The sequence below is a fragment of the Canis aureus genome, chromosome 19, assembly GCF_053574225.1.
Source record: "Canis aureus isolate CA01 chromosome 19, VMU_Caureus_v.1.0, whole genome shotgun sequence".
NCBI classification, from domain to species: domain Eukaryota; kingdom Metazoa; phylum Chordata; class Mammalia; order Carnivora; family Canidae; genus Canis; species Canis aureus.
In genome coordinates, this window is record NC_135629.1 from 20542736 (window position 1) to 20566851 (window position 24116).

The 24116-nt window shown below is 43.6% G+C and overlaps 1 long non-coding RNA gene across 1 annotated transcript; it reads left to right on the forward strand.

Moving 5' to 3' along the window:
* Positions 1-15: 15 nt before the first annotated feature.
* Positions 16-22964, forward strand: LOC144289725 (uncharacterized). Its single transcript, XR_013357636.1, has 3 exons — positions 16-269; positions 17123-17215; positions 22206-22964. It is a non-coding gene; the product is annotated as an uncharacterized LOC144289725 (long non-coding RNA).
* The last annotated feature ends 1152 nt before the right edge of the window (positions 22965-24116 follow it).

Consider the following 24116-nt stretch of genomic DNA (forward strand, 5'->3'; position numbering starts at 1 on the left):
AAACCGGCTGTGGGTTTGGCTATGACGTTCCTATCTGTGAAAAGGGAGGGATGGAATTATTCAACCGGACAGGCTCAGGCTGTTCCCTAAAACAATTTGCAAAGTGCAAATATCATCCTTGATGTATCAAGACTGGATGCTGCTAAAAAAAAAAAAAAAAAAGAAAGAAAGAAAGAAAGAAAAGAAAAAAGAAAAGAGAAAAGAAAGAAAAGTGGAACACTGATTGGCTTTTTTGATGATATTAAGGAATCATCGTTACTTTTCCCTCTGTAAGTTGTGGTAATGGTACTACGTTGTAAAAGAGCGTTCCCTTGTCTTTAGAAACACAGTGGTATTTGCAGATGAAATGATATGATCTCTGAGGTTTGCTTCAAAATACATGAGTAGGGATGGATGAAGCGGGATTGGCCATGAGTTGAAAATAACGAGTGCCTGGACATTTGTAGTCTTGGTGGGTCTGCTTTCATATATATTTGAAGTTTTCTGTAATGCAAAAAAGATTATTTTAGCAGATTTGATTACAGGGGCAATATGTTTACACGTTGGACATATGGCCAAGAGATACACATGGCCGAACTCCATTCTAATCTGTATACGTGCCTCCGTAGAATGGAAAACTCAAGTGTCACAATTACGAACAAATTTGTGAGTACGCGCAATCTTGCTAAAAGAAAAAGGATGGTAGCTGAGAGGCAATTCAGATTTTTTTTCCTTCTTTTTTCCCCAAGATCCATGACAAAGATCCAATGAATGGGTGTGACTGCAAGATAAACTGTGTCAGTTGTTGGAGGGGAGTTATAGGCCATAGACTTCTACCCTGTAGACAGAGCTGGTGGTGGTAGTGACGGATGTGGAGGGGTTGGAAGGCGGTGGGAATTGCGGGGTTACTGCGGGACAACTCGGAGGGTCTTGAACAGAACTGTCCACCTGTGACTAGGCAGGGTGGGTTTTTGAGACGTTAAACCCCACGCTACCCCCAAGCTCCCCAATTTTGTGAAACCAGACAATTTGCCTTTATTGTCTAAGGGAAGAAGGGGTGCTACAGAATCCAGGGAATTGAAGAGTTGAAGTTTCAGCATTTTGAATTTTAAAGCTACTGTCCAAGCGTAAGACAAAGACTAGCTCACTGAGAGTCAGTGTTTTCTTCCTTCCCATCCCCAAAGACAGTTAACTTTAGTCAAGCATTTGTGATGGGCCAGCCACTATTCTGAGCATTCTACAAATATTTTATTTTCTAGTCCTCTAACATCCCTATTAGACCATTGATTTTACAGATAGGGAAACTGAGGCACAAAGCAGCATCACATAACTAATATGGTTCCAGAGGCTGAGTCCCTAGCCATTCCCTGGATAGATGAGGGAAGACCCCAAGGCTCCCATGCCCAGCTTAGTGTAGAATCAGTTAGGTAGAGTTGGTGCATCGGGGAGTTTAGGCAGAAAGAACCCAAGAAAGACTCAGGGTGCCCGGGAGAGCACGGAATGGAGCATGGAAGCCTCGGGGAGGCTGTAACCACACCTGCCTCTTGCGCCTTGGCACTCTTGAGGGCTCTCCAGAGCTGGCAGTCAGCCTGGGGGCGAGTCAAGAAATTCCTAAAAGAGAGCCATCTTGTTTCTGCCACCTCCAGGATTGGAGGCCTGACAAAGAAATTAATTTGGGTTGTCAAAAAACCTGGAGAAATAGTCTTTCAATTGCAGCCTGCAATTTTACATGCTTAATAGCGTGCTCTGGTTTCTGCTGTTGTGATTAAATAAGGCATTCTGAAGGAAGCAGGGTTAAAAGATTAGATTTTCAAGTCACACTACCCTGAGCTTGAACCTTAACTCTGTCATGTAGTTGCTATGTGGCCTTGGCGTGAGCCTCCATTTCTCATCAACAGAACAGAGATGACAGTAGAAATGGCTCTGACTGTGCGGACCAGACAGGGTGGTGTGAGGATGAGGCCCCTCTCAGGCCCTGACACGGGGCCGCTCCTCACTACCGTGTAACTTGTGTTTTTGAAGTCTCCGTTCAATGGCAGGATGAGTAAAAAATGACTTTATTGTTTCTAATCATTGCCCCTACCCCAGCTACCTGACATTTTCCATGGGGAAACATGTCTTTAGAAGTTCAGCTGATTTCTGTAATTTACCACTTCCTTTACTAAAACCATCACTTTAGGTTTTTTAAAGCTCTGTCCTGTACATTTCAAAATGTCAGTCGCATTTTGGATTGAAAGCCCTTTTCCTGTTCTTGTCCTGGATCAGAACTATGATGTTAAGGGCCTAGAGGGAAAGGGAGGATGTTCTCTCGTAACCTTTGCCCTCACCACTCCCTCCCTGCATTGGCTTGTGTAGGGGGAGGGGCAGGAGGAAGGAGAGGAAGCAAGGCCCTTGCCTCTTCCCTGCACCTGGTGAACCTGCAGACTTCTCCCTGGTTGCTCAGTGCTGCCATCACCCCAGAGTTCAATGTGGGCTTTGTCCAGTTAGCCTGGCAAGGAGCCTATTTCTCAGCATCCCCCTGCAGGCTGTTGGTCTCTTTCTGGATCTGGCCACAACTTTTAGTTGACTCCATCATAGTACACTGTATGGTGACCTTTTGGTCCCTATGGTAAAGAATCCTTGCTTCTCTACCTCCCTTGGCAAACTTCGGGGCCTCTGGGCATGTATGACATCCAACTGCTGTACTTCTCAAGAACTAGGGACCTAGAGCAATGTGTTCCTGGCCCCATATTTCCTGGTAGACTCTACTATGCCATCCTACTCCAACTCTATCATCCTCTTTCTGTACACAAAGGAATGCCAGCAGATCCTCCAATTAGCAAATGGAATACTAATCTCTTTCTTTCGCCTACAGAGACTTGCAGTCACCAGGAGGTCTTCTGTCTAGGGCTTCCTTTCCTGGCTCTGGAGGTGGGAACAAAACTCCTCACTGAGAGGAAGAAAAGGAAAGGGCCTCTCTTCAAAAATCCTGCACTGCCCCACAAAATTACTTCCTCTCTCTCTCTGCAGCAGTGGTAGTAGTAACGGTGGTGGCATTGAGGGAGATGAAGGTGATGGAAGTGATGAAGGTGGTGATAGAGGTTATGAAGGTGGTAATGGGGGTATTGGAGGTGATGGTAGAGATGGTGAAGGTGATGGTGATGGAAGTGATGAACTTGGTGATGGAGGTTATGAAGGTGGTGATGGAGGTACTGGAGGTGATGAAAGTGATGAGGCAGGTGATGGTGGGGGAGATGAAGGTTACGGAGTTGGAGGTGGTGAAAGGTGATGGTGATGGTGGTGATGAAGGTGATGGTGGAGCTGACAATGGTGGAGGTGATGGTGGTGTTGTGGAGATGGTAATTTTCCTGAGAATTGCCCCAAAGGTAGCCCTGAGGTGGCTGTTCCTTTTGACTCTCAAAGATCAAAGAGTTATTCTCGGTCAGCCAGTCCCAACACCTCCATCTAGCGACATGTACTTTTGACTCTCTCTCTCCAAAACATGACGTGAATCAGTTCACTGACATTCCACTGCCACCATCTTGGTTCAGTTTGCCTGTTTTCTCACAGTGGCTGCCTGTCTGACGTCTCCTTGCTTCTCTTATTCTCCCCACTCCACTAGTCATTCACCACACAACAGCCAGAATAAGCTTTAAAAATATATACACCATCAGATGTCATGCCCCTTAAACCTTCCAGTAGCACCCGATCACATGGGTGACCTCCCCACTGCTTACCCTGACTCATGGGTCCCATAAGATCTAGCTCTTGGTGGAGAATGACGTCCAGCTTCATCTCTGTCACCCCCCTTTGTTCCACTTAAGCCCAGTCACACTGGCTGCTTTAATGATGTGGTGCTGCAGAGGAAACCATCCTGGAGCGTGCTGACTGGCAACAGCCACCATGGTTCTTTCCCACAGTTCTGTGGGTTAGCGGGGTTCATCTGGGAGGCTCCTGTCTGCCCCACTGAGGTGTCAGTTGGGGTTGCGCAGGTAGCTGCATTTGGCTGGGAGCTCTGCTGGGGCTGAAGACCTTCTCCCACATGCCTGACTCCTTAGCTGGGGGCCAGCCTGGTGGGTTTTCTCTCTGGAAGGTCTCTCCCGCAATGTAGCTGGATCTCTTTACATGTTGGGTCAGAGGCTCCGGGAGGCTGAAAGAGGAAATTGCCAGAACCCTAGGCTCGGAACCAAAATGCTGTCACTGTCACATTCTAATGGTCAAAGTGAGTCAGGAGGTGCACACAGATTCAAGGGAAGGAAAATAGATGAAGAGGAGAGGCAGGTGCAGAGTTTCTGTTTATTCCTCGGGGCTTCTGCACCTGTCTTCCCCTTGGCGCTGAGTGTCCCTCTCCTTAAACTCAGCATAACTGGCACCTTCTTCCTGTTCAGATCTCAGCTCATATGCCCTCTCTTAAGAGTTGACCACTCAAAAAAAAAAAAAAAAATAGAGTTGACCACTCAATGAATGAAAGATGCCACCAGTCACTCTCACAGTACTCTTCGGTTTTTTGTTTGTTTTGTTTTGTTTTGTTTTGTTTTTCACAGTACTCTTTGAACACTCTCTGCAGAGCAGTATCCCTCTGACTTTATCAAGTTATTTACTTATCACTAAAGCCCTGCTCTGGAGTGATAGTCCCATGAGGGCAAGAACCTGGCTGTTTGGTTTGCCCTGGATCTTTAGCCCTGGAACACCTAGTACAGAGGAGGCAAAGGCCCCCAGTTGATACATATTGAATAAGTGAATGCAAGAGGCCTCTCCATCCTGCAGAGGTGAAGAACTCATCTTTCTGAATGACACAGACTTGGGTCTTGCCCCTCCCTTGCTGTGTGACTCTGGGAGAAATGACCTAACTTCTCTGTGCTTCAGTGTCTCAAACAGGGTGAGAATTAAGGGAACCCACCTACTTCTCATGGGAATTGTAAGGATAAATGAGAATGATCAAACTTATCAAGGGACCTAGAAGTCCCCATTATTTTAATGGAAAATCTAATTGAGTCCCTCCTATTTCCTTCCTTTCCCTGAGCTCCAGAACCAGGAGAGAAAAATTTCAAGGAACTCTAGAAGGTAGAAATCACATTACATTGAGATCCTTAAAATACTTTCACGTGGCTGCCTGCTGGCTCCAGGCAAGAGCAGATCCTTATCTTGCGGGTGGTGGTGCCGGCTGCCTGGCCGAGGTCAGGGAAGAACCAGAAGGTGTTAAGCCCACTCTCTGCTTTTCAAAGGAGCTCTGTGCTCCTCCTGCGGCAAGGGCCACCAGACCACTGAGCAGTTCTTCTCAGATCCGCATCCTGCCACAGGCTGCACCTGACCCTGGCTTCCTCACTTTTATGAAACTGTTGGGCCCATCCCAATTAGAGCCTTTGGAAACCACTGTACTCAATTTACCACCTAATTACTCTTACCTTGTTTGTTTAATGAAGCTTACCTAATGATTCTGGTGATTTTTATGAAATGTAAGGTGGAGATTTTACTTTTCACTTTATAATTTGTGATTTTTATATTAATGTTTTATAACCTTGGGCTCTTAATCATAAAGTCATAAGGAGCTTAATTGATTTGAAACTAACCATGCCCTGAAGTGTGTACATGTCAAATTGATTCAGATTGATCCAGTGAGTTTAAATAAAGCTTAGGCCAGAGAACATGATGGCACCTGATGGAGATTTTCCTAAAGTGCTTAACTTGGGTGACTCAATTATGCTGCCATCTCAACACAGTAAATTATTGGAGAGATACTTATTTTTTTTTTATTTCTTTGCATTTATCACAGGCTGAGAAGATAGGACAGTTAAAAAAAAAAGCCTAGGAAAAGTTAGACAAGTGTAAAATGTTCTATTCATAGTTCTTCCTTCTGGAAAGCTGAGGGGAGCTCACATTTTGAGGGCATGATGATATATATATATTTCAAATAGATATATATATTTACATGTTTTGTTTCAAAGCCTGACAGTCAATATCACCGTCTTACGTTGAAAATGGTTGGAAATTAAGGGCTGATACTAGAAACACTGGAAAAACACAAAAGTCATTTGGGATGAGTTTGCTTTTTAAAAAAATTTCCCTAAGGGATGATGGATAGCAGCACTTTTCTGTAGAAAATGTGAGGGAATGAACTCATGGGAGAAATCCTCAGTTATCCAGAACAGGGTGCGTTCTATTTTGCACGGCTGCCAAATGACCGGTCAGTTTAGTCCTAAGTGGCCCTAATAGGCACCCTTTCCCTCCAGAGGCGGCATTCTTTTGCCTGCCTCCCAGCAGCCCTCACAAAGGTGTGAAACCCTTTACGGGCTTTGGAAAATATCAGACATAATTTCCCAGGGGATCCCTTGAAAGCAAATGACACTGATTACTGGGTACAGAGAGAAGAGCATGACTGCAGGGAAGGTGCAGTTCCCAGGGCTTGGGGCTCCCGAAGGTCCCAGCAGTCACGCTGAATTTTTCTCTATCCGATCTCTCCAAAACCGTTTTTCTTTTGCAAGCAGTTCCAATGGTTCCTGACTTGCTTTTATAGCTATCGTTCCAGTTCTTGCGAAGTCTGTCATTTTGCTTTACTCTCTCTTTTTAAGAGTCTTTGATGAAGTGCTTCTTGGACTTGACCGTCTGTAGACATCCTTGTATGCCCCAGGCTCACTGCCACTCCTCGCCTCAGCGGGGACACTACGGGTTGTGTTCCAGACCGTGCTTCCTGCTGCCCTTGGGGACAGCATCCCTGTCTGCTCTAGTCGCCCCTGCCTGCCCACGGCTGAGCACATGTGCATTTGATAGCACTTGCTCAGTACGAACTTATTTTTTTCTACAAAGTGCACAGCCTTAGGTGGTACCCTGAAAGGTATTTTTTTTAAGATTTTATTTTTTTATTCATGAGAGACACACAGAAAGAGAGAGAGAGAGCCACAGGCAGAGGGAGAAGCAGGCTCCATGCAGGGAGCCCAACCTGGGACTCCATCCCGGGTCTACAGGATCAGGCCCTGGGCTGAAGGCGGTGCTAAACCGCTGAACCACCCGGGCTGCCCGAAAGGTGTTTACTCCGTAATCGCCATCCCCCATCAAGACAGTGAAGGCTTCCAGCCAGCCCACAAGGCCTCCTCGTGCTCTCTCCCTCATAGCCCCGACCATACTCATTCTGGAAGTAACCACCGTTCTTTTATCACTGAGCATTGATTTTCCTTGTTCTGCCATCAAAATGCATCTCTCGGATCTTTGACTGTAGAGATTGACCTACAGCCGATTCTGTTGGGCTTTGAAATATATCACCTCCTGTTTGGAAGAACACACTTCCCGCGGGGTGCTCCTTCCTTTGGGTGTGGCGGGAACCTCATGCAGGGTGGTTCCTGGGAGATCGGGATCTCCCCTGACCGCAGTTTTGGCTCAAGGACTCCCAACCAGCCTTGCCCAGCTTCCTTAGACCTACATGGTCCCAGCCTTCCCTCCATGGAGGCCAACACGAACACAACTGTTTACTCATCTCTGTAGGCTTCTTTTGCTCATCATTAGGGCTCTGATTTATCATGTCGGTGCGTGTGGTAACAATTCACTCTTCTTCTTTATTGCTATGTAGTATTCCATTGCATGAAGATGCCAGCAAGTCAGTTGGCTCTTCTCGCTTTTTTTTTTTAAAGATTTTATTTTATTAATGAGACACACACACACACACACACACAGAGAGAGAGAGAGAGAGAGAGGCAGAGGGAGAAGCAGGCTCCATGCAGGGAGCCCGATGTGGGACTTGATCCCAAGTCTCCAGGATCAGGCCCTGGGCTACAGGCAGCGCTAAACCGCTGAGCCACCGAGGCTGCCCAGCTCTTCTCGCCTTGATGGGCATTTGGGTTACTTCTCAGCTCTGGCTATTATGGGTAAAGCTGTTATGGACATACTTGGAGTTCTACTCTTGTGGCCATGTGACTTCATTTCTCTTGGATATGTACTTAGCTGTGGGATTGCTGGGGTGTAGAGGAGTGGATGTTTAGTTTTTTTTTAAGATTTTTAAAAAAATTATTCATTAATGAGAGACAGAGAGAGAGAGAGAGAGATGCAGAGACAGAGGCAGAGAGAGAAGCAGGCTCCCCACAGGGAGCCCGATGTGGGACTTGATCCCTCACCACAGGATCACACCCTGAGCCAAAGGCAGATGCTCAACTGCTGAGCCTCCCAGGGGTCCCGTGGATGTTTAGTGTTAATAGATTCTTCAATACAATTTTCCAAAGGGGTTCTACCGATTTCCTTTTCCATGCTCATAAAGTACTTACTGAATGAACGAACTCATTCCAGAAGGGTCTTTTTATTTATTTATTTTTTCAGAAGGGTCTTTTTATTTTTTATTTTAAAAGATTTTATTTATTCATGAAAGACAGAGAGAGAGAAAGGCAGAGACACAGGCAGAGGGAGAAGCAGGCTCCATGCAGGAACCTGATGTGGGACTCAATCCTGTGTCTCCAGGATCACACCCTGGGCTGAAGGTGGCACTAAACTGCTGAGCCATCCAGGCAGGCCAGAAAGGGCTTTTTAGAACATAACTTTATTTCAGTTGTTCACACACACAAGACTCCATGTGCCCCATTGTTATGGATAATGTCCATATTCTAAACTAACAAGCTGTAAAAGGCTCTGCATGTGTAGCCATGTATGATTCTCCAGTGTCATTCTCACTACAACTAGCAATCAGCACCCAGCACCCAGCACAGGTACTCAGCACCAGCACCAACAACATATACATCATTTACATTGAACCTCTCATCTTCAAATATACTGTCATCATTCTTTCCTCCAAGTTTTGCATACTGGACCCTCTGTCTTGAATACCTCATCCTTTTTTGTAATTATTTTCCTACTTTGTCTAGTAGATGAGTTAGAAATCCTTTTGATTGCAAGTCATGAAAAAAAATTGGACTTAGGAGTTCAAATAGAGGCTCATTTTTGGTTGCATAACAAGAGGTAGGCAGCCCCTAGCATGCTTCAGCAGCATGACGATGACAGGGCTGGTTCTGTGCCATTTTCTTTCCTTTTGTCTCCACCTTGTTGCCTCATGGTCATAAAGTGGCTACTGCAGCTCCAGGCATTACACCCACATTCAAGGCAGGAAGAATGGGGAAGGACTAAACTAGCCCTTTCTGTCTCTTTCATGAGAGAAAAGGAAAACCTTCTTTCCAGAAAAACCTCCAACAGACTTCTGTTGGGAGTTGCATTGGCTGAAATTGGTCATGTCGACCCCTCTGGCTTCAGCGGAGACTGGAAACTATTAGCTCTTGTGGAAGACAAGAGGAGAAAGGGTTTGGAAATGGCTATGGAGTAAACCTACCCATGGTGTGTTCCTCATTAAGCCAAATCCGACTCACCCTTCTGGTTTCAGTATGGCTGTCCCTTCCTCTTAGAAGACTTCCTTGATCTCTCACCTTTTGAGGACTGATTTAAATGGTTCACCATTATTTTGATATCTTGAGATTTCTCCAGTCTTTAATTTATTTGCTAAACCTCACCTTGAGGTATGTGTCAAATCAAGTCCTCCAAAAGAAACCATGAAATGACTAAAGCATGATAAAATATATACATGGATCCCAGCTGAATCCTCACCTCTGCCAAAGCTTTATCTGTTTTATTGTCGACTCCTTATGCAACCACAAAGCCCACATGGCTCTTGCAGGAGTCCTCAATGCCTTCCTCCCCCCTGGATGAACTCCCAGTAAAGTGTTGGTAAACTGGTACCCAACATTTGTACCCGTTAAATACCCACCAACCCAGACTAGATGATTCCAGCCTTTCTGTCTAATTGCTATTTGAATGCTTTAAAATCCTTTTTTAGGGACTGTCTAGTTTAGCAGGTAAGTCCTTGGATTCTGGACTCAGAATGTTGGGCTTCAAATCCTGACTCTGCATTACCATGGCTATGGGCAAGTCACTGAACCCCTCTGGGTCTCAGTTGCTTCATCTGTAAAATGAGGATAATAATAGCACTTACCTCCCAGGGTTGTGGGGAGGAGTAAATGAGTTAGTCCTGGAATCTCTGGCACAGGACAAGCGCTCAGTCTGCATTGGCTCCCTTATTCCCTCTGAGCCATCTTTCCATCTGCTGCCCCTACACTCCCGTCTCTCCTCTCTTCTTCTTTAAACTCAGTTAGTGAAATGCCTAATGCAATCACTGCCTAAATCAGTGACTATTACATTTCCTTGGAGAAATTTGCAGTCAGGTGGGAGAGCTCAAACAGGCAGCCAAGGAACTAGAACACAGTAGCCGACATGAATCGCGTGCTTGCTCTGTGCCCTGCATATATTAGCTCTTGGCTTGCTCACATCAGGTCATTTCATTTTTCCTCAGATGAAGAATCTGGATCTTGGAGTGGTTTGTCAATTAAGGTGTCCCAGCAGGGGAATAAGTACAGGTGTGTCTCATCATTTAAAACCAAGATGCCTAACCATCATGCTTGGCTGAATTTATGACACAGAATGGGCTGGGCAACCCCAGAAGGCGCCAGGGTTCCTGGAGTTCAGAGGTGGCACCAACGAATCGGGGGGTTTCCCAAAGGGCTCCACGGACACATAAGACACGGGGAGGTGGGGCTTATTTTTGTCAGGTTCCTGGGAGGAAAGGTAGGAATAGCAAGAAAGGCTTTATAGACGGACGGAACAACAAAAGCAAAGACACAACTTCCAAAAGTGCATGCAGGGTATTTGGAGGGAAATAATGGTTAGGAGTACAGGCTCTGGCATTGGCAGAACTTTGGTTCAAATCCCAGCTCTGCCCAGTTACTAGCTATGTGACCCTGGCTCAGTCACTTCACTTCTCTGCCTCGTCTCCTCATTTGTGAAATGACAACAGTTAAGAGCACGTCCCTTGAAGCGGTTGGGGAAGATGACATAAGATGAGGACCGTGTAAATGCTCAACCAGGGCTTCACCCAGGCTGGTGGTCCACAGTGTCACCTGCTTTCAAGAGATTAGCTTAAGAATGGAGGAAACTGCTTTTGAGGTTTCTCTGTGATGTAAGTAAAAATGTTGGAAGCACTTGTGCCTCTTGATTTCCTCTCCCAGCAAATGACAGTGTGAATCATGCTGCGTGCAGTCTCTTAGTCTGTCTGCTACAACTTGCCCAGATCAGCAAAATGCAGATAGAAATACAACCATTAAAAAAAAAAAAAAAAAAAAGGAGGACTGACACTCATCTAAGTACCTGATTACAAATATTTGGCTTCAGCAGATATTTCAGACTCTTTCCTCAGGGAAAGACTTGAGAGGTTGCTTTCTGGGAGAAATTACACAAACTTCATGTCCAGCCACGACTCTTTCTCAGTCCCTGACAAGACCCCAACGTCAGCCCCTTAGGGGAGGGAATACCAGAAGAAAAGAAACAGGAGTGTTGAAAAAAAAAAAAAACCTTTCATATTTCCTTCTCTTTTGAGTCAGCTGGCATGTGGTCAACAAACTGCTTTGAAGGACCTGCTACATCCCAGACCATCCTTCATGAACTAGCTCTGTGTTCATAAAAATCGATGCTGAATTTTCCAGCCATCCCTACCCTTACCCTGCTCCCGCCCCCTTTCTCCCCTAGGAGATCTAAGGAGAATTTAATCCATATGGTTTTGATTCCCTCACTCATCAAAATGCAGTTTTCCAAGAGCCATTTGATCTCCAAGATGTTATGTGAGTGTCTTTTTGTATTTTATTTTTTCCCTTAGAAAAGAAAAGGCGACAGTTTGCCAAAAGAAAATGAACTCCAAACCCCCAGGGTCTGAACTAGGTTCAAGCATTAGTTCCAGGGGAGCTAAGGGGGATGTTGCTTAGTCAGAGGGCTCGAATATTCTCTTCAGAAGTCAGGTGAATCCAGGCAAAAGGAGGAGACTCCTTTTGCTGTCTTTTTTCGTGTGTGTGTGCGTGTGTGTGCACGTGTGTGCTCGCACACACTATCCACTCTTCTATCCTAATAACTGAATAATTAATACCATGTATTAAGTATTTCCTGAGTGCCAGGCATTGTGCTAAGTGGTTTATGAGAATTTCCTAATTGGATCTTTATAATCACCCTTTGAAGGATGTGCTCTCTGTCTCCCACCTCCCTCCTCCCTCCGGTCCCCCCCTTCTTTCCTTCCTTCTTTTATTTATCAAATATTTATTGAGCACTTATCATGTGTCAGGCTCTATTCTAGGGTCCGGAGACACATTAGTGAATAAGACAAATTACATCCCTGCGTCTGTAGAGCATACATTCTAGTTTACGTGCAATTAAGCAAACTAATAGTTTCAAGTAGTCTCAAGTTGTCTTATTGTGAAGACAATAAAACAGGCAGAGGTGGCAGATTGACTCCAGTCCTGTTTTATTTGCATGGTGGTCAGGGAAGGCCTCACCGAGCTGAGGGGCACCAAGGATCCAGCTGCAAAGATACAGGGGGAAGGATGAGGGCTAAGTCCCAAAGGGGGAACACATATGGCACTTGTAGGGCTCAGACTAAGGGCCAGCACGCTGGGGCCATGGTATGCACTGGCAGAGAAGGGAGGTGAAAGGAGCTAGGCCAGGCACCCAAGGCTTTGTGGGCCACGGTGGAAGCCTCTGGAGCTTAGGCAGCAGGGGCCAGGCCCAGATTCTGTGTTACCCTATCGGTCTAGGGTCTGGGTGCAGAAGAGGTTGGAAGGATAAGATAGGAAGCAAGGAGTCGATGGCAGACCCCAGGGTGTGCATCTCCTTCCCCTTCCAAATGCGGGAACCAACAGACAACTGTTTGCAGTGGGACTCCACCACTCACCAATGACACCTCAGGAAATGGATGCCAAGGGTACTGCTCAGAGTAAACGGTGGCTCAGACCCATCTGTCAGCAGGGAAGTAGGAGAGATGTGCTTGGATTCCGGAAATCTTTTGCTGGTGGGCTTGCACATGAGGGAGGAGAGGGAGGAATCAGGGACAGCAGGGAGATTAGGGCTTGAGCCCCCTGGGCAGCTCAGGGGTAATCATTCCCATTTTGCAGGTGAGGACATGGAGGCCCAGAGTAGTTGAATCACCTGACAGATCCTGTTGTATGGGGCAGAGTTAAGACTCAAACCCAGGACTTTCTGTCTCTTCGAGGGGATCTCTTAGTTGTCCTTTCACACTCATGGGTATGCCCTCGGACCATGCTGGGCATTTGTGTTCAAGGGAATGAACTTAGCAAATATTTTTCCAGATATCTCTGTGTCTTCTTAGCCCTTTTGGGTGTGCTTTTCCCTCGCTGCTGGTTTTACTTCCTCATGAGAATCTATGAACAATGCCTATTGTCTTTATTTCAAGGTTTTTCTATTTTTTTAATTTTTTAATTTTTTTTGGTTTTTCTATTTTAAAACAAGCAGAATATGCATATGATTGCACCTCCCTAACTGACTTAATTTTATTTTCAATAATTTGCTTGTGCCTGTTGTATACACAATAGGAGTTTGCTAAATAATATTGATGGTCTAAATGCCCACCTGAGTGCTGCTACTTGTATTTGATGGTCAAGAGCTGTAGAAACCATTCATTCACCCATCAGTCCATCCATCCATCCATCCATCCATCCATCCATCCATCCATCCATCATTTCTGAATAGCATTCCAGATGCTAAACAACATGTTAGGGACTCCGAATGAACCAAACAAGTTTCTGCTCTCAAACAGCTTCTAATTGATTAGGTGTGAGTGTGAATGTAAATTATGAGATGTAAATAAAGAATCTTGATACATGAAAAAACACTTTATTTTTATTTTTATTTTTTGAAAAAACACTTTAATGGAGATAATGTATGTACAAAGTACTGTGAGTCCAGAGAAGAGAATTTTTGTTTTTGGTGCAGCTGTGGGGGAGTGTGGAGATTTCTTTAGAAATGGCTGGCTTCGGGACACCTGGGTGGCTCAGCGATTGAGCATCTGCTTTCAACTCCGGGCGTGATCCTAGGATCTGGGATCAAGTCTGACATCCGGCCCCCTGCGAGGAGCCTGCTTCTCCCTCTGCCTATGTCTCTGCCTCTCTCTCTGTGCCTGTCTCTCATGAATAAATAAATAAATCTTAAAAAAAAAAAAAAAAAGAAATGGCTAGCTTCATGGAGAAGGTGACATCCCAACTCAGTCTGAGGACAAGGAAAGTTCTCTGGGAATCGAATGGAAACTTGTGGGTGACTGTGTTGAGGGGCATGTATTCCACCTTTGCACACCTTCCCCAAGTTAGAAGGAAGGCACTGGCAGGAGGGGACAGCTGGGGGAGGTGGAGAGAGCAGGTATCATACATGTCCCCAAATCCTGTGTTCATCTTTCTGATGATGGTATTGATGACTATGGTGGACGGGGGCTGTCCTTCCCGGTGTTCTTCCCCCTTCTTTGAGCAACAGTCCAGATACTTCTGTGGGATCTTCCTTTACCCAGCCTTGGCCCGCATGTAGGAGGAGCCAACCCCACCCTGGCTGATTGGAAGACTACATTCCCTTGGCCATAGAGACCATATGATCCTTTCCATGCCAGGCAAAGCCCAAAAGACTTAATTCTAGGATTTTCATTAGAATTACTGAAGAAGTGGAATTCTGCTTTTCTGGCGATTTGCTGTTGGAAGTGACTGCCGATGTCACTTTGCAATCACATGGAGTTTAGAATGGGGCTCACAGCAGGGAGCAGAGCCAACACCAAGAGGGAAGCTGCTTCCTTGTCGCATCCTCTGGGCCCCAAATCAATCTATACCTGACGATGTCAGCCTTAGCACAGGTCGTGAGCCAATAGATTTCCTTTTTTGCTTTAGCCGCTTTGAGTTGGATTTCTACTAGTTGTACCAACAGAATTCCAACTAATGCGATGGCCAATAATACTTGAAGTGTCATGGCTCTAAGGAAAGTTTTTGCTTTTCACACCAAAAAAGTTTTGGATGTAAAGCAGGATGAAAAGCAGAATTTAGGACATGATGGATGGCAGTGCACTTGGGAGGGCCGAATATGGTGGTGCCTGATTTTAGATTACCTGCTCTTCTTACTAATGTCAACAACTTCAGTGTCCCTGAATAGAAGAACTAACTGCAGTGGTACATTTTGCTGGAAAGAGTCTTATAATTTCAGCACAGATTCCTGTTGATGGTGGAGACTTTTTTTTTTTTATGACTATAGTATGATATCAATGCCAAGAAATTGACATTGGTACAAGCTGTGTTCAGTTCTAAGCCATTTTATCCTGTGCAGAGTCCTGTAAGTACCACTGCAATCAACATATAAGACTGATTGGTCACTCATTCATCAGAACAATCTCTCTTATGCTACCTTTTTAGTCACATTTCCCCACCTTCCTGCCATCCCTAAACTCTGGCAACCATTAATCTATCCTCATCTCTATAATTTCATCACTTCAAGAATGTTATGTATATGGAAGTATATTGTATATAACCTTTTGAAGTTGTCTCTTCTCACTTAGCACAGTGCCCTTGAGATCCATCTAAATTGTTTGATGTGTCAATTAAGTAGTATTCCAGGGTATGGATATAACACAATTTGTTTTACTGCTCACCTATTAGGGGAGATTTTAGTTGTTTCCAGTTTTTGACTGTTAGGAATAAAGCTGCTGTCATTATGAATGGAGCTGCTACAGGCTTTTCTGTGGACATAAGTTTTTATTTCTGAGATCAGTCAGAAAGAGTATAATTGTTGGGTTGTGTGGTAGTTGAACGTTTAATTTTAGAAGAAACCGCCAAACTTTTCCAGAGTGTCTCTGCTATTTTATATTCCCAACAGCACTGAATACATGTTCTAGTTTCTCTACATTCTTGCCAACAACTGGTATTGTCACTATTTTTTATTTTAGCCACTCTGATAGGTGTGTAGTGATGTCTTATTGTGGTTTTAATTTCATTTCCCTAATGGCTAGTTATATTGAACATCCTTTCATGTGTTTATTTGACACCCATATATCATCTTCAGTGAAATTTCTCTTTATGTCTTTAGCCCATTTTTTAATTGGCTTATTTATTCTTTTACTGTTGACTTTTGAAAATTCTTTAATATATTCCAGATAGGAGTTTTTGTCTGAAATGTGGCTTGTATTTCCCTCTAGCCTGTGGTTTGTCTTTTTCATCCTCTTCACAAGGTCTTTCCCAGACCAAACGTTTTAAATTTTATGAAGCCCAGTGTATTGATTTTTTTTCTTTTATGAATTGTGCTTTTCATCTCAAGTTTAAGAACTCTTCTCCAAGCTTACGTCCTGAAGATTTTCTCCTAATAGTTTTAGAGTTTTCTGAGATCCATTTGAGTTCATTTTTATATAAGGTATGAGATACAGATCAAGGTCTTTTTTTTTTCTTTTTTTCTTTTCTTTTCTTTTTTTTTTTTTTTTTTTTGCCTATTGGTATGCAATTACCCCAGCACTATCTGTAAAGAATTCTCTCTCCAATGAATTGCTTTTGTGCCTATGTAAAAAATCAGTTGGCCATATCTATGTTGGTCTATTTCTGGATTTCCTATTTTGTTCCATTGATCTATGGATCAATAAAGCACATGGTGTTGATATAGATATATATCTTCAAATGTTGATATAGATATATCAACACCATAGGTGCTATATATAGATATATAATGAGTCATATTGTCAGAGTGATTCCTCTCTCTGTATCTTTTTCCAAATTGATTTATCTTTCTAGTTTCTTTGCCTTTCCATATCAATTTTAAAATAAGCTTGCCTTTATCTATAAAAAGTCTTCCTGGGATTTTGATAGAGGTTGCATTATCCCTGTGTACCCTTTTGGAGAGAATTGATATTTTTACTACATTGAGTCTCCCAATCCATGAACATGGTATGTCTCCCATTTATGTAGATGTTCTTTGATTTCTTTCCTCAGTGTTTCATAGTTTCACATAAAAGCTCTGTACATGTTTAGTTGTATTTATACTAAGTATTTCTTTTCTTAGTTATTTACATTTATATTTTAAATTTTGATTTACATGTCTTTGTTGCTAGTATATAGAAATACAATTTATTTTGTATGTTTATCTTTTATCCTGTGAAGTTGCTGAACTCATTTACTAATTGTAGGAGGTTTTTCTAGATTCCTTAGGATTTTCTACATAGCCCATCATGTCTTCTAAAAATAGTGACAGTTTTATTTCTTCCATTTTGATCTGTGAGTGGGGCTTTTTGTAATTTTCTTTTATAAAGCCAAAGTAATGGTTTAAGTAATGACTGAATTAAAGACTCTTTTGATTCCAGAGGATCCTAGAAGTCACCTGATTTACCTAACCTCATTAAGCCTCTGCTTCTTCAAAGTTAAATAGAGATAATCAGGGTGTGCATCTCATAAGGGTAAGTGTTGTTAAACTCTGATGTAGACCTGTGTATGTTTCCATAGAAATACCTTATTTTGGGTAGCTTAAGTAATAGGAGTTTACTGTCTCGTTCTGGGGAATCCAAGTTGTATGTCTTTACAAAATTGTATGTTTAAAGTATATAAATTGTTCTCTCCCTTTCTCTTTCTTTCAATTTCCTCTTCTGTAAAATGGAGGTAATAATGAAAGATGAAAAGAATAAGGCCATGGCCCCTCCAAACTCACTCTCCACCCTTTTGCATCCTGCTGTGTCTGGAAGATTGACCTGAATGGTCATGGGTGACACTGCTTTTAGGTTTCTGAAAGGTTTCAGCCCATGAGAAACATGAGGTTGGAGCAGAAGAGGAGTGAGGTCAGGTTCATTTCTGCAGGGTTAGTGTGAGGTGATTGTGTCCTGCTATTAAAGACCCTGGCTTTTGCCTGGTGGCCTTCTTTTTTTTTTTTTTTTTTTATAAATTTTTTTTAAATTTTTATTTATTTGTGATAGTCACAGAGAGAGAGAGAGAGAGGCAGAGACACAGGCAGAGGGAGAAGCAGGCTCCATGCACTGGGAGCCCAACGTGGGATTCGATCCCGGGTCTCCAGAATCGCGCCCTGGGCCAAAGGCAGGCGCTAAACCGCTGCGCCACCCAGGGATCCCGCCTGGTGGCCTTCTTTACGGGATCTGGTAACTACTTTGTGTCCTTATAGCTTTAGACTAGGGGAAGGGGGTGACAGCCCCATTGTTATTGACTCCCAGGGGCTGCACTCTCTCTGTGGTTTCTCTATATCTTGCCCACACCTTTGCAAATGGTCTTTCTATTGAATTCTCAAAATTCCTATGTTGAATGTGCACTCTGCTTTTGATGGCCTGAATGACTCACTCCAAGGCAAGACCTAGAACAGAGCCCAGGACACAGCAAGTACTCCATACAGTCTCCTGCTGTTGTTTTGGTCATCTACAAAGCAAAGAAGGAAACACAAGATGGATGTGTGTGGTTTGACCATTGATTTCATTATTTGAGTTCTTCTTTCTTTAATCAGATGATGTGGTTTTACTCTCATGAATTAGTAGTGGCCTTGATGAATGGTGAGCCCTCCCATCTAAGTGCCGGTAGGAAGAATGGCTTATGGACACAATCTCCAATCCCCAGTCATTACATTGAACTTTCACTTATCCAGCATCCTGACTTCCCTTTATCATAACCTCATGACTCTTAACTATAATCTAGGAGGTTTCCTATTCATGTTAATCTAATTTAAGCAAACCAGCTGTAATTAAAGCTCCTGGTAGGATCCATGTGTGTTATGAACTGATGTCCAAGAAATTCATAACCCCCAATGTCGTGATATTAGACATGCAGGCTTCGGAAGATCATTAGTTTTAGATGAAGTCTTGAAAGTGTGGCCCTCATGAGAGGATTGGTGTCCTTATAAGAAGAGGAAGAGAGACCAGAACTCTCTCCTTCTCTCTACCATGTGAGGCTACAGTAAGAAATCTGCAAGCCATCTGCAAGCCATCTGCAAGCCATCTGCAAGCCAGGAAGAGGACTTTCACCAGAAATCAAATTGGCCAGCACATTGACCTTGGAATTCCCAGGTGCCAGCACTCTAAGAAATTAATGCCTGTTGTATAAACCACTCAGTCTAGTATTTTGTTATAGCACCCCGAGCTGGCCAAGACAAGGTAAATATTTCCTATGTGTGTAACAACAGTGTGAACTCTCCTGCTCTGAGAGCTCACTGTGGGTAAGGCACTGAGCTCACTGCTCTACATGAAAGGCTTCCTTCAATTCCCATAGTAATACTTATAGCTACTTGTATTAGGAATTGCCTTCAGTTTCTTAGTAAGAGACCAGAAACAATAGTTATTTTAAAACATACAGATTTTTGTCACACACATTTGGTAGCCATGAGCTTAATAGTAGTTCCATGATCATCAGAGTCTCAGGTTTTCTGTTTTTCTTCATTGGTTTCAACTTCAAGGTTACTACTTGGTCCAGGATGGTTGCTATAGCACCTACCATTATGTCTATATTCCTAACAATGAGAAAAAGAGGGATCCCTGGGTGGTGCAGCGGTTTGGCGCCTGCCTTCGGCCCAGGGCGCGATCCTGGAGACCCGGGATCGAATCCCACGTCAGGCTCCCGGTGCATGGAGCCTGCTTCTCCCTCTGCCTGTGTCTATGCCTCTCTCTCTCTCTCTCTGTGACTATCATAAATAAATAAAAATAAAAAAAAAATTAACAATGAGAAAAAGGAGGAAATCCAACAGGTTTTTTTTTTTTAAGTGCCAGCTTGCTATATGAACATGCTTTTCAGCCAGCACTTTCCCAGAAATTCTCAACAACTTTCCTTTATATCTCATGGGCCAGAGATTGCTCCCATGGCCACACCTAGCTACAAGGGAAGCTGGTCAAGGTAGTCTTTTAGCTGGGCTCACTGTGCCCTTAGTAATGCCAAGACTCTGTTACTAAGAAAAAAGGGAAGAATAATATGAAGTAGGTAATCTCTGCTATGCTACTGCCTTTGTCCTCATTTTACCAATGAGGAAACAGGTCTGCAAGTCAGGCATCTTGCCCAAGACCATACCGATGGTCAGACAGAGCCAATACTCAGGCAGAGGTCTGCCTAACTCCACTGCCCACGTTCTTCACCTCTACATGCTAATCATAAAGTTGGCCTAAGAAGAAAGGCGGGAGCCTAACTAGGCAGCCCTGTATGTGCTCAGACAGCTCCACTGCCGCTCTATGGACACCTGCTGAATGGGTCCAGAGTTATAAATGATTCTGGCTTATGTCCAAAACTGACTCACAGAAGATTTTCCAGAGGGAGTCCTTATGTAAATGGAAAACTGTCTTAACTTGTTTGCCTGTCTCTCCTTCCTGGTAGACTGTAGGCTTTGAGGGGGGCTATCCTATTCACCGTTGTATGTCTAGCAGCCAAAACCGTGCCTTGCATGCCTCCAGGGATCTCATAAACATTTGCTGAATAAACGAAGGGAGCAAATGAGTGAACTAATGAACTTGTATACAGCTAACAATCTTGAAAGCAAGTCAACTTGTTTTTCCTGTATGGTATTTACTACCAGCTGACCAATTGTGTCAAAACCACCCTGTAAGAGGTAAAATCTCCCGGAGAAAACCACCCATTGCCATCTGTGAGTCCCAAGAGTGTTGATCTGTGAGAATTAGCATGTGTGGCCCCCGTGAGACCTTTTTATTTCTGACAGATTTCTGAATATCCTTTTTTTCTGATTGGCCTATAAAGTACACTAAGGAATTATGTTAATGCTGGTATCTCTCCAACCACATCCTACTGAGGATTGAATCTATTTTTCAAAGACAAAACTGAGTTTTAATTTAGTGTCCCCATGACATTTTCCTTTTTAAGCACATGAAGGATGCTCTGCAAAGGGAGAGGTCTTGGGAAATCTTTCACGGATGGCTACACTTCACGCCTGGGTGGAGTAACCCTCAGCACGCCAGCTTTCAATTAGAAGTAAATAAATGGAGACAGCTTTGCAGTGTGCCCGACAGTCTGAAAGATCAACTCGGGGCCTTGGGCCTGGATTTCTCCCACTGTGGCTGAAAATTTTCATTTACATTTTTTTGGCATTTTCTGAGGAACTTTAATGTGCTGGATTTAACCTTTAAGACTTTCTATCCTTCTCTCTGCCACTTATTCCCCCACCCGAGGCTTTGAGAATGCCATGAGCCTGGAAGCACCTTTGGAAAACAGGGATATTCTCTTTTTCCACATAGGTGGATTCTGAACAGAATTCTCTAGATGGAAGTTTAGCCCTGTTGGGGCCAAGTAATGGAGTTTGTTAGGGTTTTTCTCTCTATGATTGTAATTCTGTTTGAAGTTAGAGCAGATGGGGACATGTGTCTCTACCTATCACATCCTAGGGCCTAGGTGAATTGGTAATGCTAGGGCATTGCTCTGGGGAGGACTCCTTGCTGTACCATTTTCCCACGTTTTGAGACTGGAGAGGAAGGTCATGGCATCATTTTGAGATTTTTCCATAGGGAACTGTATCAGTTAGTTGTTGCTGCATAACAAACCACTCCAAAACTTATTAGTAGCTTAAAATAAGACTATTTACATAGCTCACAATTTGGTACATCAGCATTTTGGGCATCCATCGCCTGATTGTCCCCTGGTCTGGGCTGGGCTTGGCTAATCTCAGGTGGGCATGGTCAGCTGGTGAGTTGGCTTGTGATGACCTTGGTTGGGATGACTGAAGCCACATGGGCTCTGTCATCCAGTTGCCAGCATGAACTTGCTCTTGTGGTGGTGGAAGGATTGCAAGAGCAAATACAGGAGAATGTAGTCTCGTAAGGCCTAGACTGAGAACTAGCATGACATTACTTCCACAGAATTCTGTTGCTGAAAGCAAGTCTAGCTCCAATTCTAAGAGCAGAGAAATAGACTCCACCTCTTGATGGAAAGAGCATCATCCTACACTCTCTGTGGTTTTTAATCGCTGCTCTTCTTGTATTAATTAATGTATTTGTAGGATCATTATTAAGTTTTGCTTTTGGAGATCATCTAAGTCTGCATTTTTTGCATTTTAATTGTTGGTTTATTTCTCTTAAGTTCTGTTTGTTGTCACTGAGTTCTTCCTCCCCCAGAAAGTGAGAATGGTAGATCTGAGAGCCATGGAATCTTTTGCAGAGTCTAAGTGGTCTGTGGCAAGATTTCAGAACCCCATGCCTACTAGTTCATGCTGTGGGCTCTGGAAACAGACAGCTCTGGTTTGAATTCTCACTTTGTTACATCTTTGCTGTTGCACCCTGAGCAAATTACTCCACTCCTCTGGGTTATAGTCTAATCTATAACAGGGAGTCATTTTCAAAATGTGCTTCTCAAGTTGTAGGGGTTCCGTAGAAGAGTCTCAGGAGCCAAAGTAAGATCAAGATTTAAGTTTGGGCTGCCTTTCCCACCTTCAACCAGAGTAACTCCCCCCCCCCCTTTTTTTTTCAGAGTAACTCACTTCTATCTGCAGATTATATTGGATGTCCAAGTAACATTTCACTTGAACAAAAGTTGTCATGGTAAAAAGACATTTAAATACTGATTACATAGAAGTAACTGTCAGGATCTCTGCTTCCCTGTTCCGTCTGTGACTCATAGAACTGCACTTTCTGCTTTCTGGTGAAAGAGAAATCATGCCGAGAAGGAAGAAGAGTCTGGACTTGGCCATTCACTCATCATTCTTCCCAGCTCCAATCCCATGCAATCTCGGTTTAAAGAGTAGGTGGAAGACAATAACGCATAATAGAAGAGCCTAGAGACTGAAGTCACACTTTCAGGGTTCAAACCTTAGCTTCCTTAGTGGCACTCTAGCCTTAGGAAAATTTCTTAACCTCTCCAAGCACCTCTCCAAGTTTTTCATCTATCAAAAGGAAATGAGAATCACGGCATCTAACTTCCTAACGTTGTATGGATTGAATCAAATAAATTGGTATAGCATAAAAATTATTCAATATATGTTTACTATTGTTGTTGTTGTTGTTATTAATATGTAGTCTCTAAATTCCCTTAAAGTTTCAATAGGCTATGTGTCTGTGAGATTCTAGTTGGCAGTGTTTGTTTTTACTCTAATTGAGGACCCAGTTGTCTGTTGCTAGGTGATCTGGTTTGGGATTTTTTTTTTCTACGAAGGCATTAAACAAAACAAAGCAAACCTCTGCCTACTGACCTGCCACCAAATGGTAAAATTTAGCTGTTGGAGATTCACTCCTTTGGCTTAATAAATTAGATGTTCTTATTCATTAATACTTAGTATGAACTGGTTGATTAGATCTTTTTCTTCTGTGAATATCAGGCTCAACCTAGGCACTGAGAAAATGTGCAATTTGAAAATTTTGAAGAGGGAGATACAATGTATATGTGTAAGAATGGGATAGGTTAGACTGGACACTTGGGGGAATGGAGGGGGATCAAGGAGCAAGGAGGTTGGTGCCTGGATGAAGGAACAGACCCATTGGTTTGGTGCAAGGAGAGCCAAGAGGCACTTGGGCCTGCTACTGTGTCTGGAGCTGAGGGTCGTTGTGTCTGGTGCACAATAATGCATCCTCCAAACTCACCCCACTCATCGTGATCCTCAGATGATTCAAGCCCCCCTAGACTGTGCAGGAATATTCAAAAACCACCATGGTCACCATCCAGCAGGAAGGAACTCTGTGGCCCTGGATGATGGAGGAGCTGGGATTTTCCCATACTCCCATGGGGCACATAGCTTTGGTTTCTCAGGGGGAAGAATCTACCCCATAGTGACACTAAGCACGTTGACTATCAGGTTGGCCCTGCCCAACAGGATCTGTCACAATCACTCAGCCATCAAGGCTTCCACTCAGTGAGGCTTTGGTGAACAGGCTCCAGCTTGCTACACTGGGCCCCAGATTGCAGGTCTGATGGGAAAGGTAGGGCAAGATGGGCCTCAGACTGATTCTTTGGATGTTACATCTAGACGGGGGGCACACAGAGTGGTGCCTTATCTTGAGATGACAAGGGGTAACCAGGAGAACAGCTTAGACTAGGGGGTTGTATGTCTGCCGAACCCAGCAATTATTTGGCTTTCTCAGGTAACAGGTAGAGGTGCACCTGGCTGTAAGCCAACTGTCGGAATGGAAATATCTCACCCCTCTTTAAAACTCTATTTTTTTTTTTTACCAAACATAAACTGGGGAGCCATGCTGACCTAATTGGAGGGGCTTCTGTTTTTCAGAATGATTTGCCTTAGAATTCCTTTATCTGGCAAATTCTCCTATAACTTTTAAGAACTGAACTTTTTCCTTTTTTGAGAATGCCCATCATTTTTGTCAAGCAAGTAATCTGTGTGCATTATGGGAAAATCTGAAAAAAAAAAAAAAAAGAGCCGATAGGTAAAAG